The sequence below is a fragment of the Ascaphus truei genome, chromosome 5, assembly GCF_040206685.1.
Source record: "Ascaphus truei isolate aAscTru1 chromosome 5, aAscTru1.hap1, whole genome shotgun sequence".
Lineage (NCBI taxonomy): Eukaryota > Metazoa > Chordata > Amphibia > Anura > Ascaphidae > Ascaphus > Ascaphus truei.
This window is the reverse complement of record NC_134487.1, coordinates 53486648-53499713: the sequence shown is the minus strand read 5'-3', so window position 1 is coordinate 53499713 and position 13066 is coordinate 53486648. Positions and strand designations below refer to the sequence as shown.

Sequence of the window (13066 nt, the reverse complement as noted above, 5' to 3'; positions counted from 1 at the left end):
TTATTTATTTTTTTACTTCAATAGTTTTATGTGTGCAATCTCTAATTACCTAAAGAACTGTATAACTGCAGGTCAATTTGTTCTCCATGTATTGATAGGTCGAAATTTGGTGACATAATTAGTGAAGGGATCTGTTTATATTCTGCTTGTCTGTCAGTGGAAGCTCATGAATATTCATGAGCAATCTTGCACTGACATGTGCTAGAGGGAGGGCAGGGCTGACAAAGGGGTGTGCCAGGGCTTTTGACAGGACATGAAGGGGCAGTGCCTTAGCAAATGGCTGTTAAAATAGAATACAAGAAAATTGGTCTTTAAAAGTTGTTTTTTTTTAAACAGAAAATGCTAAAAGTATTTTTTCTTACTACAGAACTGATTTATTAAAAAAAACATACATGCAGGATATTGACTGAACTGCAGCTTTAAGGATCCTTTGGCACTTGGCATTATCACACGCCAGAGTCTCAATAGCTTGCCCTCTAAACTTTTGGTCATACCCACCTTTAATCTGCTCTCCAAGATCCACAAAAAACCTCTCCCCCCCAATTTTTCTGGAATAGGGGGGCTGTGCAAACCCATGTGCAGTTACCTAGACTTTTTTGTATTTGCCTATATGTAGAACCTTTGCCATCCTACATAAGTGACACATCTGATCTTTGTGTTGACAATAACATCTTAATTGAAACATGTGATGTTGAATCACTATATATTAACATTAAAAACAAAGATGGTATTTATGTGGCTAAATAATTTCTATCCATGGGAGACTTCAGTCAGACAGAAACCAACTTTCAGATTAATCTTGTTTTCTGTATTGAACCACAATTACTTTACATTTAAAGATAAATTCTATGTACAAAAAAGAGGTACGGCTATGGGGGTGACTTGCGCACCCTCCAATGCAAATTTATTTTTGGGGTGCTGAGAAAGGGAGGTGGACTTCTCGGAAGCCACTCAATGGAGCGCCAGTTATGTATTGATGTGGTTGAGATACACCAATGATATTCTGATCCTGTCGGATGGTTCTCCACAGGAATATCCGGGTTGCATCGATGGTCTCAACAACAACGATCTCAACATTAGGTTCACTTCCACTCACAGTCTGACTTGTTAATTTTCTTGACCTTAGGATATCTGTTACCCTTCAAGGTCATCTGGAGATAGATGTTCATCGAAAAAAGACATCCACAATTCACTGATGCATGCTACTAGTGCAAATCCACACTCATAGATTAAGGAGATTCCCGTTAGTGATTTCTTAAGAACTAAGAACTAAGAGAAACTGTTCTATGGAGGACACTTGAGAACCGTGCTACTGAACTTAAGGAGAGACTACAATCTAAAGGATACAGTGATGGATGAATTAATAATGGTCTTCTTAGGGACCAAAAAGCACATAGAGTTAATCATTCACATCCTTAAAAAAAAGCAAATAACAAATTACTCTACCATTAGATACATTAGAATCTATAATGCCCAATGGCAAAGATTGCATTGTATATTACAAAAACATTGGCACATATTGTGCTGAGATGAGGATCTGAAATATGTGCTGGGAGATAAAGTCAACATGACTAGCAGAAGAGCACCTAATTTACAGGACATGTTTGTCCATAGCCATTATATACCCAGATGCAGGACATTTCCCCATGGAAGAAAAAATCAGAAAGGATTCTATAATTGTGGTAACTGCAGTACATGCCGATATATGAAAACACAACACATATGGCAATATCACTGGAACAAAGGAATTTATGATCAGAATGTTCTTGGCTTGCAAAAACAAGGGTGCAATCTATTATATTTCCTGGTCATGTCATAAGATATACATAGGAATGACCACCAGAGAACTTAGATTTCCGAGTTCTTGAACATGTTCTAAACATTAAAAATACACAACAGGATTTGGCAACATTTAAGAAGATCCATCTGTTGCGAGACACTTTCTCAAGTATGACAAGTCTGACCATTTAACTCACACTGCGTTCGCTATAAACAAAGTCACTTGATATCAGAGGGGGGACTTTAAAAAGCATCTATTACAAAGATAATGCAAGTGTATCATTGGCCTAGTGTCCTCCATGCCAGCAGGGCTTAATGAAACAGTAGTTTTCTCTATGTCTCTGTAATGTATTTTAGATCCTTCTGTTTTTTCCCCTCACCATGCATATCTATCTACAATAAAATTTTCCTTTTATTCTGTGAGATGATAATGGTATAGACGAGTTGTGTGCGGAATGATTTCACCACAGCACAAATGAAAACATCACAGCACCAATTAGAGATAGAGCACATAAAAGTCTCATCTCCGACATCATCAGTATGCGCTCTCTCAAGAAGCCTCACAGCAAAACATGCATCAGGGCATCCTACTTTCCTTTTTCATGCTGCATTGTAACAGACGGATCACTGACTTATGATGGTGGGAAAAGCAGCTTTGCCCGAGATCGCTGAGTTTTTGGGACACTGGACTTTGAATCTCAGCCCTTTGAACAGACCTCCATGTGGTAACCTCACAACAAGCCCCCATGAGCTTGTAGTGCTGGTGTTTCTTTCTTTCTTTCTTTCTTTCGTCTTCCCTGTTTTTTCAATCATATTTATTAAGTCTTATACTTTACTGGTGCCATCTAGACCTGATTAAGCCATCTTGTGAGGATTGGACCTCGGTCCCTCCCCGTGACACGTCCCATGATGCATTGGGTGATGCCCCTCGCACGTGCACTGCGCGCAAGTGCTGCAGTACTCTGGCCGGCACCGGTCCTAGTCTCCGCCCTCACGCCACATCCCGTGACGCAACGGAGAACGTCGCTGTTCCCACTTCACGTCGGCGCTGCAATGCCAGGGGCACTCGATGGGTTAATGCTAACTCCCTTCATTACTCCACAGCTGGGATACACTCTGCCCCTGCCTATCAGTACATAGTCTATGTGTGATGACTCACTGCTTGCAGCCTTCCCATTGGCTCCTCTATATGCTCAGCCAGCCCCTAGGCAAATTGGCTGAGCATGAACCTTGTTTATGTTTCTAATGCTTGCCACTAGCATCCTGCTGCTCTGCTATTGCCTTTGCATTCTGCCTTGTTTATCTGTTACCTTTGACCTCAGCTTGTACCCGGGTTTCTCCCTTCTCTGACCCCTGGACCTTGGCTACGCACAATGACCATTCTGACCTCCTGGACCCCGATTACCACAATGGCCATTCGACTTCTCCAATGCTAGACCACGGAGAGTATCACGACTAATCTGACCTCTCCTACCCTTACCCAGCTACACGACTACGACTCTGCAATCCGGACACGATTGCGCAGTTGTTGGACGGTGTACTCTAACATACCCAGCTCAGCCCTGCAGTCCTGTACTGTTTGTTGTGAGAACTCATTACAGTATGCTCTTTGCATGCACTTTGACATGTTTGTCCAAAGGGAGAAACAGCTTGACCAGAATAGTGAGACTGACCAGGCTAAAAATGCCCCTGTGGACCCTATCCCCTCAGCAGTGTCTGCTCCCACAACCATTCCCATGAACGGAGCCTCCGAACCCCGACTCCCTACACCCAACCACTACGGCGGCGAACCTCTTGATTGTCGCGGGTTTCTTAACCAGTGTTCTATTCAGTTTGAATTGTTGCCGTCACGTTTTCTATCTCAGCGATCTAAGGTGCCTATATCGTATCCCTGGTAGTCGATGATGGCATGGGTTTCACCCATCTGGGAACAAAGACCGGACATCACCTGTGACATTGGCCGCTTCATCAAGGAGTTCCGCAGAGTATTTGACACTGTGAGGAATCGGGGAGCGCGTCCCTTGCGGCGCGTTCCCTCCTCGCTTACCTATAGTACTGCAGCGGCAGCTGCCGAAGATTCGCCCCCCGCTGATGTGCGCATCACCGTTCCTGTTACAGAGCGTGCGCGCACCCGCTCCTTCTATGCACGGTCACTGAGCATAGCTCCGCCCCCTCGGAACGCGCCGCACCTCTGCGGTGCACGCGCATGATGACGCGCAACGAGCCCCAGCTACGTGTCAAGTTTTGCTAAAAGCCCTTGTCTCCTGCAGTCTATCCTTGGCATCTGCGGAGTCCCCGCCTCTGCTCCCTCCCCTACTGGTTCCTGTCTCCTATATAAGACTTCCTCTTCCTGGCATACCTTACTGAACATAGACTTTGTGTAGCCTTGTGTGTGCCTGGCTTGTCCAGCCCTGTCTTGCTTTGATTTCTACAGTTACCTCTCTTGTACCGACCTGGCTTTGCATTTGGATTCTCTCTGGCTCTTGAACCCTGGCTTATGGATTAACCTCTCGTGTACCGACCTGGCTTTGCATTTGGATTCTCTCTGACTCTTTACCCCTGGCTTATGGATAACGACTACGTGTACCTCTCCTACCCTTGGAACCTGGCGAGTATTGGATTAACCCTTTTTCTTCATACCCAGACCCAGCAACGCTACAAACCACCTACTGGGCCCGCCTTCGCTACTGTGGGTGTGTGGATTTGTCCTTCCCTCCTCAGTGCTGGGGTCAGGTCTTGTCTGTGGGCTCGCACAAGCTAGACAGACACGCTCGGATGCAAGGTAACCGCTGCCATATTTCTTCCATATTTCTTCCATATTTCCCAAGGCAGTCGTCCCGTGGCCCGGTACGCAGTTGAATTTCAGACCATAGCCGCTGAAACGGAGCGATGAGACATTGGCGGCAGTACTCTGGCAACGTCTCTCCAAGAACCATAAGGATTAACTTACTGCACAGGAACGCCCCACAGAACTGGAGGAGCTCATTGGCCTATGCATCTGAGTGGATTTAAGATTACAGGAAACAGGGGCCAAGAGAAATTGACGCAAGCAAGGTATGCAGTCTCCCCGCAGCCACTTCACAGAGGCCCTGAACTCTCCATTTCTGGACCTGGAAGAACCCATGCAGGTCAGAGGCAACAAGCTATCGCCCGGTGACAATCAGCGCAGATGTAATGCTGGACTCCAGGTAACTGCTTGCTCCCAGAAGTCGGGAAATGCCAAGTCCCCAGTGTGAGCTGGGAGGATCACACTGGGAACATTAGCTACTTCTCCTCCAAAGATGCCAACCATTTTTTTGATACCTATAACCTTAACCGGTGACACCTTCAAGGCCACAACTCAGGGCTTCCTGGACTCTGGGTCAGGGGTAAATTTCATGGACCAGGGGTTCGCGGAAAGAAACAAAATCCCTTGGGCACGTAAAGTCAACCGGTAGGGCTTGAGGCGATTGATGGTCGACTTTTACAACCCGCCTTTATTTGTCTTCAAACTATCCCTTTCCAGTTACAGAAAGGAGAGGTCCATACTGAAAGGATCCAATTTGACGTCAATTTTTCTCCTACCGTCAACATCATCTTGGACCTTCCATGGCTTCAACTACATAACCCTCGGTTCGACTGGACAGAAGAACAGCCTTTTCAATGGAGTTCATACAGCCTATAGAACTGCTCTATGCTGTCCAAAGGCCTATGTGGGGTTTCAGTACCAAAGCAGGTAACTTCTCATCTGCCTCAAATCTACTCTGCATTTCAGGACGTATTCAACAGGTCTCAATCCGAGGAGCTTCCACCCCACCGATCATTCGACTGCCCCATTTACCTTCTACCTGGCTCAGTGCCTCTGCGAGGATGATCTTATCCACTGTCACCTCCAGAGACCAAGGCCATGAAGGAATACATCCAAGAGAACCTGCAAAGGGGCTTCATCCGTAAGTCTTCATCTCCTGCAGGCGCGGGGTTCCTCTTTGTAAAGAAAAAGGATGGATCCCTCAGACCATGTATTGATTATCGGGGACTTAATAAAATCACAATCAAGAACCACTACCCCTTACCTCTCATCACCGAACTCTTTGACAGACTACAGGGTGCTACCATCTTTACCAAACTGGACTTATGAAGAGCTTACAATCGTAAGAATCCAACAGGAGGATGAGTGGAAAACAGCGTTTAACACCCGGGATGGACATTTCGAAAACCTTGTCATACCTTTCGGCCTTTGAATGCTCCCGCGGTATTCCAGGACTTTATCAATGAGGTTTTCTGAGTTCTCCTGGACCAATACATCATTGTCTATGTAGATGACATCCTAATCTTCTCCAAGACCGTATGTGAACACCCGGGTCATGTCCAACAGGTACTCCAATGACTACAGGAGAATCACTTATTTGCAAAATTTGAGAAGTGTCTCTTTCATCAGACTACGATGTCCTTTCTGGGCTACATCGTCTCCGATACTGGCCTTGCCATGGATCCAGCCAAAGTGAAAGCAGTTTTGGATTGGCCTCGCCCTACGACCCTGAAGGCCGTACAACAGTTCTTAGGCTTCGCAAACTACTACTGAAGGTACATACAAAACTTTTCATCCGTAGTAGTACCCATTACGGCATTGACACAGAAAGAAGCTGACCCAGCACTTGGTCTCCTGCAGCCCTTCAAGCATTCGAGAAGCTAAAAACAGCCTTTGTGTCGGCGCCCGTGTTGGTGCATCCTGATCCAGGACTACCCTTCACGCTCGAGATGGACGCTTCAGAGGTTGGGGCCGCGGCAATCTTGTCTTGCGTTCGAGACTGCATTAATGGCGTTTTGCGCCATGCAAGGAATCGGCCATGGATGGACAATGTGGAGGACTGTCAGTGAGATCATACTGTTGTGCTGAACTGTATTGTACTGTACATGTTTTGCCCTACAGTACCTGCTGTACTTAAACAAAGGAGATGTTGTTGTGTGTTTTTTTTCACAGGACATGTACAACTCCAGTCCCTGAGGGCCGCAAACAGGCACGGTTTTCAATGTTGCCCTGAAAACCTGCCCTGTTTGCTGCCCTCTAGGACTGAACTGGTGCAGGTCTGACTGACAGTGTTGCGCACCATCCCACTGTACTGTAATGTATACAGTACTGGGTTTCTTTAATAAAGGAGATGTTACTTAAAATGCTTCAACATTGTACAGTATTTGTAAATAAATGTTTTTGTACTGACTCCACCAATAAAAAAACATGTTGAATTGCCTCACATTATTTCCATTTGCTCCTTTGACAGTGTAACAAATGTAGAGGCTTGCTGCACTGTTTTTTTACTGCCTGGTCGCGCAATTGGCGTAGGAACTACGGCAATTGGCGTGGGAACTAGGTCAATTGGCGTGGGAACTTCTGTTCTAGGGCACCTAGAAATAAAATTCCTTTTGCCCCTAGATGTTAGGAACCCCCTCACTTGACCCCAACAGGGTCCGAGCAGTAATGGCGACGAGAAAGGGTCACGCCGGCGACGAGGGTCATACCATTGAGCGTAATGGCGGAGAAAGCTTTGAACCGGCTAAGTCAGAATGAGCAGAAACCTGGAACCCACAACTCCGCTTCTGTTCGACCTAGAGGGCTCAGATTCGGTGACCATGTAGTCCTAGTTGCGTTAGGATTGCATGGCAAATTGCGACCCTCTCGTTGCAACAGAACGGAGTCAGGGTGATGTTAAAGTTTAGGTTTCTGCCATTGACTTGCATGGCAGAAAAAAAGCCACTTTGGTAATGTGCTTTTAAACTGTCTTTTGGTACCTCCGGTTCCGGGGGTCGTGCAAGGCTGATATTTTGCCACTATGGCAAGGGTCCTCCCGCATGAGGACCAGGTAAATTTCAACCCGCTCAGACCCACAGAACGGGTTATTTTACATTATATTCGCGCAATTGGCGTGGGAACTACTTAGGGCAGCAGTCAAGTTCACGGGCAATTGGCGTGGGAACTTCTGTTCTAGGGCACCTAGGAATAAAATTCTTTTTGCCCATAGATGTTAGGCACTGTATACCACTGTACAGTATACTGTAGAAGACACATAATGACACGATACTGAACATGTAGAATAAATGCATAGTTTTATTTATTCGGGTTTATTACACAGTATACTGTACGGCCGGAAAACATCAGCATACAGTACAATATTATCCATCGAAATCCTCCCATTAGCCGTTTTCTTTTCTGATGAAAAACAAAAAGAAAAGTTTTAATGTACAGTAATGGTCAGCCCCCTAAAGAAGTACCCAGCCAGCCCCACCAAAATAATACGGCAACAAGACAGTACTCACCATAGAATTAAAATTAATTTCCCCCCAGATGTTAGGAACCCCCTCACTTCACCCCAACAGGGTCCGAGCATGTACAGTACAGTACTGTACTTTAAAATAAATTAAATATGCAATTTTACTATTACTGCGCGCGCACGTACAGACTGTGTACTGTAGGTTGAACCGCGAAGGTATTAGACTTCAGAGACAACAGCTCGCAAATGCCCCCATGCGTTTTTACACGGCATTGCAGTATTGCAGCCAGCGGGACTAAAATGCTTAAATCACAGCCGCGAAAATAACGCTATACACCCCGGGAGAAAACGACACAAAACCGCACATCACTGGGATCTTCTGAAATTCGCGGAGCTAGCCAAGTAAGAATAAAGTTGGTCGCCACTGTACTTTCAACTGGATATCCGTTATGTACAAATCTGGTGCTGTTCATAAACAAATCTTGTTTTCGGTTTGCTTTTTTGTATTCATATTACACCAGTTTTACAGCATAGAGACATTGATAAACACCCCCCAAGATATGTGTTAGCACTTACCAAATAAATACAATGACAGAACTATTGATTCTACATTTATCAAACTTGTTATACACCATTAATAAACAAGTTTTTAATTAGTGTTAAAGTTTAAAGTGGTTAAATCAAATAAATCTGCCAAGTCTTAATAGTGTTTGTAAATACATGAAAGACATTCAATAATAATAGATCTGTGGCTCTGTTTTACATAGAACACTTCAGTAATACTATTTCATGTATAATTATGATGAAGGATTACAGAATGTTTAGAAAGGCACCAAATCAATGTTTCTAAATGGCAGGAGTATTACCACACGCACACAGTGATTTGTTCAGGAGAGGGGAGAGGTAATTCCCTTCTTACCAGAAGAGCTTTGTCTAGACAGAAGCAGAACATAACTAACGTGTCAAGCATTGGAGAATAACCCTCCAGTCTTCTAACGGTGAGTCTATGACATTATAATAATAAGAACATGCAAACCTTTCCATTACATGTCAAGCAAGTTAAAAATGTCTCATTTTCAAATTGAGCAATGTAAACACATTTCTAGACACATTTAAGGGGTCTTCTGTCTTGAGAACAATTTACATTTCATTCTTTAAGTGACTCATATGTAATAGAATTTTACTTTTAAAGGTGACTGATCTAAACATAATTAAATGTGATGGCTGGGCAACTTTCCATTAACATAACTGTTTCTCCTCGTGGCAGAGTCTTACCCCTACAAGAGTTTCTGTCTCTATCCATTCTCCTGGGAACCACTGTAGGCCATTATTTTCAGCTTCAATTTCCTTTTCTATCTCTTTGAGCGCCCTGTGACGTCACCCCAACATCACTGATGTTTTGCTAGTTTCTAGGGGAAATCACAACCTCAGCTCTCAGTTGAAAACAGGACATGTATTGGTAATACAGCTGGTAGCAGCTGGTGTTTTAGATCCTTTACCTCTGGAGTCAAAATCATGCATAAAATAGACAAAAGGTGTGTGTGTGGTTATGTCTAAATGCACAATTGCATGTCAATAGTTTATGACTTTCACAATAAAAGAAATATATCTGTATATTTGTAAGATTCAATGGCTGAAAGAGGGAGATACTTAAAGTAGTTGTTATGCTTTGTCTATCCATATTGCATCTTGCATGTGAACAAATAATTGCAGGGTGCCTGTTTGTAAACATTAGAGCTGTACAAATGTCTTCAAAATTCAATTTTTTTTCATGTTTTACATAAGATTTTTGCAACAGGTCACATTCCTTGAACCAAAATTTTGTTAAGTTTGTCCAAATTTCAGCACATGTAACGATAATGGCAGTACAGGTGTGCTCCTTTTTCAGCACAGGCATGTCTCTTTAATTTATCTTGAGGGACATTTGAGAGGATATATATACAACCTCATAATAGATACAGTGTTAACTGACTTTTAATGCTTGGTGAATTTTGGCGACGTTTGCCCATGTAGACAAAAATGATTGGAAAAAAAAAGAGACATTTCACCTGGTTTTGCAAACTTCAGAGTACATTTTGCACATCTCTAGTGAACACTTTAGCCTTTTACTGGGTGAAATCGAAGGGAATCTGATTCACAGATTATTAACGAGTCTGCCCTAATCCAAAACGCATGTTTTTTTTTTAATCTATCTATTTTTTTCAGGATTAAAACCAGGTTTCTACGGAGACAAACTGCGCTGTTTTGTAAGCTCCGGAGATACCCAGCTCCCAATATACTTGTCAATAAAGTTACCAGTTTTAAAACTCCCTCCAGAGAAAAAAAAATGTTGGACAAATAAACATCATAATTTGCTGCTTCCTACTGGAAGGCAATTTACATCCCCAGCAAGAACACAGGTAACTTTATCAGTGAGTATCTCTTGAACCAGGGACTGAAAGAGGAGCCCCTGCTTAAATCCTGTAAAATAAAACCCCCTGCTGCTTTAAGTGTGACAGAATTGGTCACACTCCCCTTTATATTCTTGTGTGGCCACACATCTTTGGGAAAATACACCAAATGCGGGTATAACAGTCTTCCCCAACATGAGAAGAGGAGCACAATTTACAGGATTAGACATGCAAACGGGTAAACAAGTGGTTAACCCACGCAGGGCTCCAGAAGAAAATAGGTAGCTGTAATTGCTAACAGATACTGAATCACGGTCACTTCAAATGAATAACTGTGTGATAGTCTCTTCCAGCAACTGGCTCACATAAGAGCACTAATAGGGTTGAGATAAAGAGACTCACGTTTCTTGAAGTATATTGCACCGTGTAGGGAAATCCTCCGTGTAGAATGCTGTATGAAGAACCGCCAACCCCTCCAGCAACGCGACGTCGCGAGGGGTGGTCACATGACCGGCGGTGACTGCGTGAATGAACGCCGCAATTACTACAGCCCGGCGTGCTACCAGAAGCAGGAACAAACAGGAACTCCTCCCACAGGAGGCAGGAAATGATGCACAGCCGTCAAGATGAAGAAGCAGGAGGAGGCTGAACTGGTGACTGATAAACTTTATTGAACGAGTGTAGTGCTGACGGATCTACTTCTGACGCGTTGCAGCCCGTGAGGCCTTTGTCAAAGAATGATCCGTTAGTCATACTGAACCACATTATATAGCCCGTTCAAACCCAAACACCTGTGGTGCAGCTAATCAGCCGATAAGCCACAGGCGTGGGGCAGCCCGTGCCAATGTCAGAAACACAATTAAAATACATTAAAATTGGAATTGGGACCAGAAACAAATAGGATTATTGTACATCATATATACATACAATGAAATATTACATAGATTCCTGGTCAACAAATTAAAAATGAAAGTTAAAAACATCAATCTCAGCAAATACACTACTATCAAGAATTGAACAATGAAAGAAAGTATATGACACTATACCCAATGAATGGCTAAGAAACTGAACTGTCACTGAAAATATTGCTACATGAAATACTGCAAGTATACATAATTAATACCTAATAATAAGAAGAAATGGGAAGGAAAAGAGGAAGAGGAGGGAGGGGGAAGGGAAGAAGAGGGGGAGAGAGAATAGGGTATAAGGGAATGCTAAAGAAGAAAAAAAATGAATAAACAGATAATAAATCAATCATGAAGAAAGTGTTGTAGTTCCCATTCAATATTCAGACCATGTGGTTGTAAAGTATTGAGGGAGAAAATCCACTGCATCTCTTTTCTATTGAGATAGTTAAGCCTATTGCCACCCCTGATTTGGAGAGCAACATGTTCAATACCAAAAAATCTAAAGTTTTGAAGCCCACCTGACGGGCAGTTAGTGAAGTGTTTGGACACTGGATGAAATGTATCCTGTTTACTAATTAGTCTGATGTGTTCAGAAATTCTAACATGTAGTGGTCTGATGGTCCTCCCCACATATTTGCGGTTGCAACCACAGACAATAACATAAACCACATAACTCGTGTGGCAATTGATGAAAGTACTAATTCTGTATTTAGTATAGGGATAAAGTGAATGTATATGTTTGGTTGGCAACGCATATTTGCAGGTCCTACAGAAACCGCATTTATGAAAGCCTTTAGGTATATGTCTTAAACGTGGCTGTTGTTGTGACTGGAACAAACTTCTGGAAATAGAAGTAGCAAGGGTATTCGCCTTTCTAAATGCGAAACTAGGACCGGATTCTGTAATGGATTTCAAGTCAGGATCCAATTGAAGAATGCTCCAGTGTTTGGAAACAATTTTTTGTATTTGTGATGTCTGTTTACTATATTTAGTGATAAATAAAGGACTATCAGAAAATTTGTTCTTCTTTTGTTGTTTTTTATGTTTAACCAAATCAGTCCGGTTCCTTGAGTCTGCATTCAAAAAAGCGTCATGTACATCATGTCTAGAATAACCTCTTGATAAGAACTTTGTACTCAATGTTTCAGAGTGCTGTAACAGAGTGCCCAAATCCCTGATTCGTGGGATCCCCAAGGGACAGTTTTTTAAGGTATAAAAGACTATGCTCAAATCAAGATACTTTCTTACAGCACTCTGAAACATTGAGAACAAAGTTCTTAACAAGAGGTTATTCTAGACATGATGTACATGACGCTTTTTTGAATGCAGACTCAATGAACCGGACTGATTTGGTTAAACATAAAATGATGTATACTTACAGTATTTCATGTAGCAATATTTTCAGTGACAGTTCAGTTTCTTAGCCATTCATTGGGTATAGTGTCATATACTTTCTTTCATTGTTCAATTCTTGATAGTAGTGTATTTGCTGAGATTGATGTTTTTAACTTTCATTTTTAATTTGTTGACCAGGAATCTATGTAATATTTCATTGTATGTATATATGATGTACAATAATCCTATTTGTTTCTGGTCCCAATTTCAATTTTAATGTATTTTAATTGTGTTTCTGACATTGGCACGGGCTGCCCCACGCCTGTGGCTTATCGGCTGATTAGCTGCACCACAGGTGTTTGGGTTTGAACGGGCTATATAATGTGGTTCAGTATGACTGACGGATCAT

At 42.8% G+C, this 13066-nt stretch overlaps 1 long non-coding RNA gene across 1 annotated transcript in view; it reads left to right on the top strand.

The window, feature by feature from the left end:
* Window positions 1-8962: 8962 nt before the first annotated feature.
* The window catches only part of LOC142494378 (uncharacterized), a 94553-nt gene continuing 90449 nt past the window's right edge, over window positions 8963-13066 (top strand). Inside the window, exon 1 of the long non-coding RNA XR_012801404.1 lies at window positions 8963-9022. This is a non-coding gene — a long non-coding RNA (uncharacterized LOC142494378). The remainder of the gene's footprint in view (window positions 9023-13066) is intronic.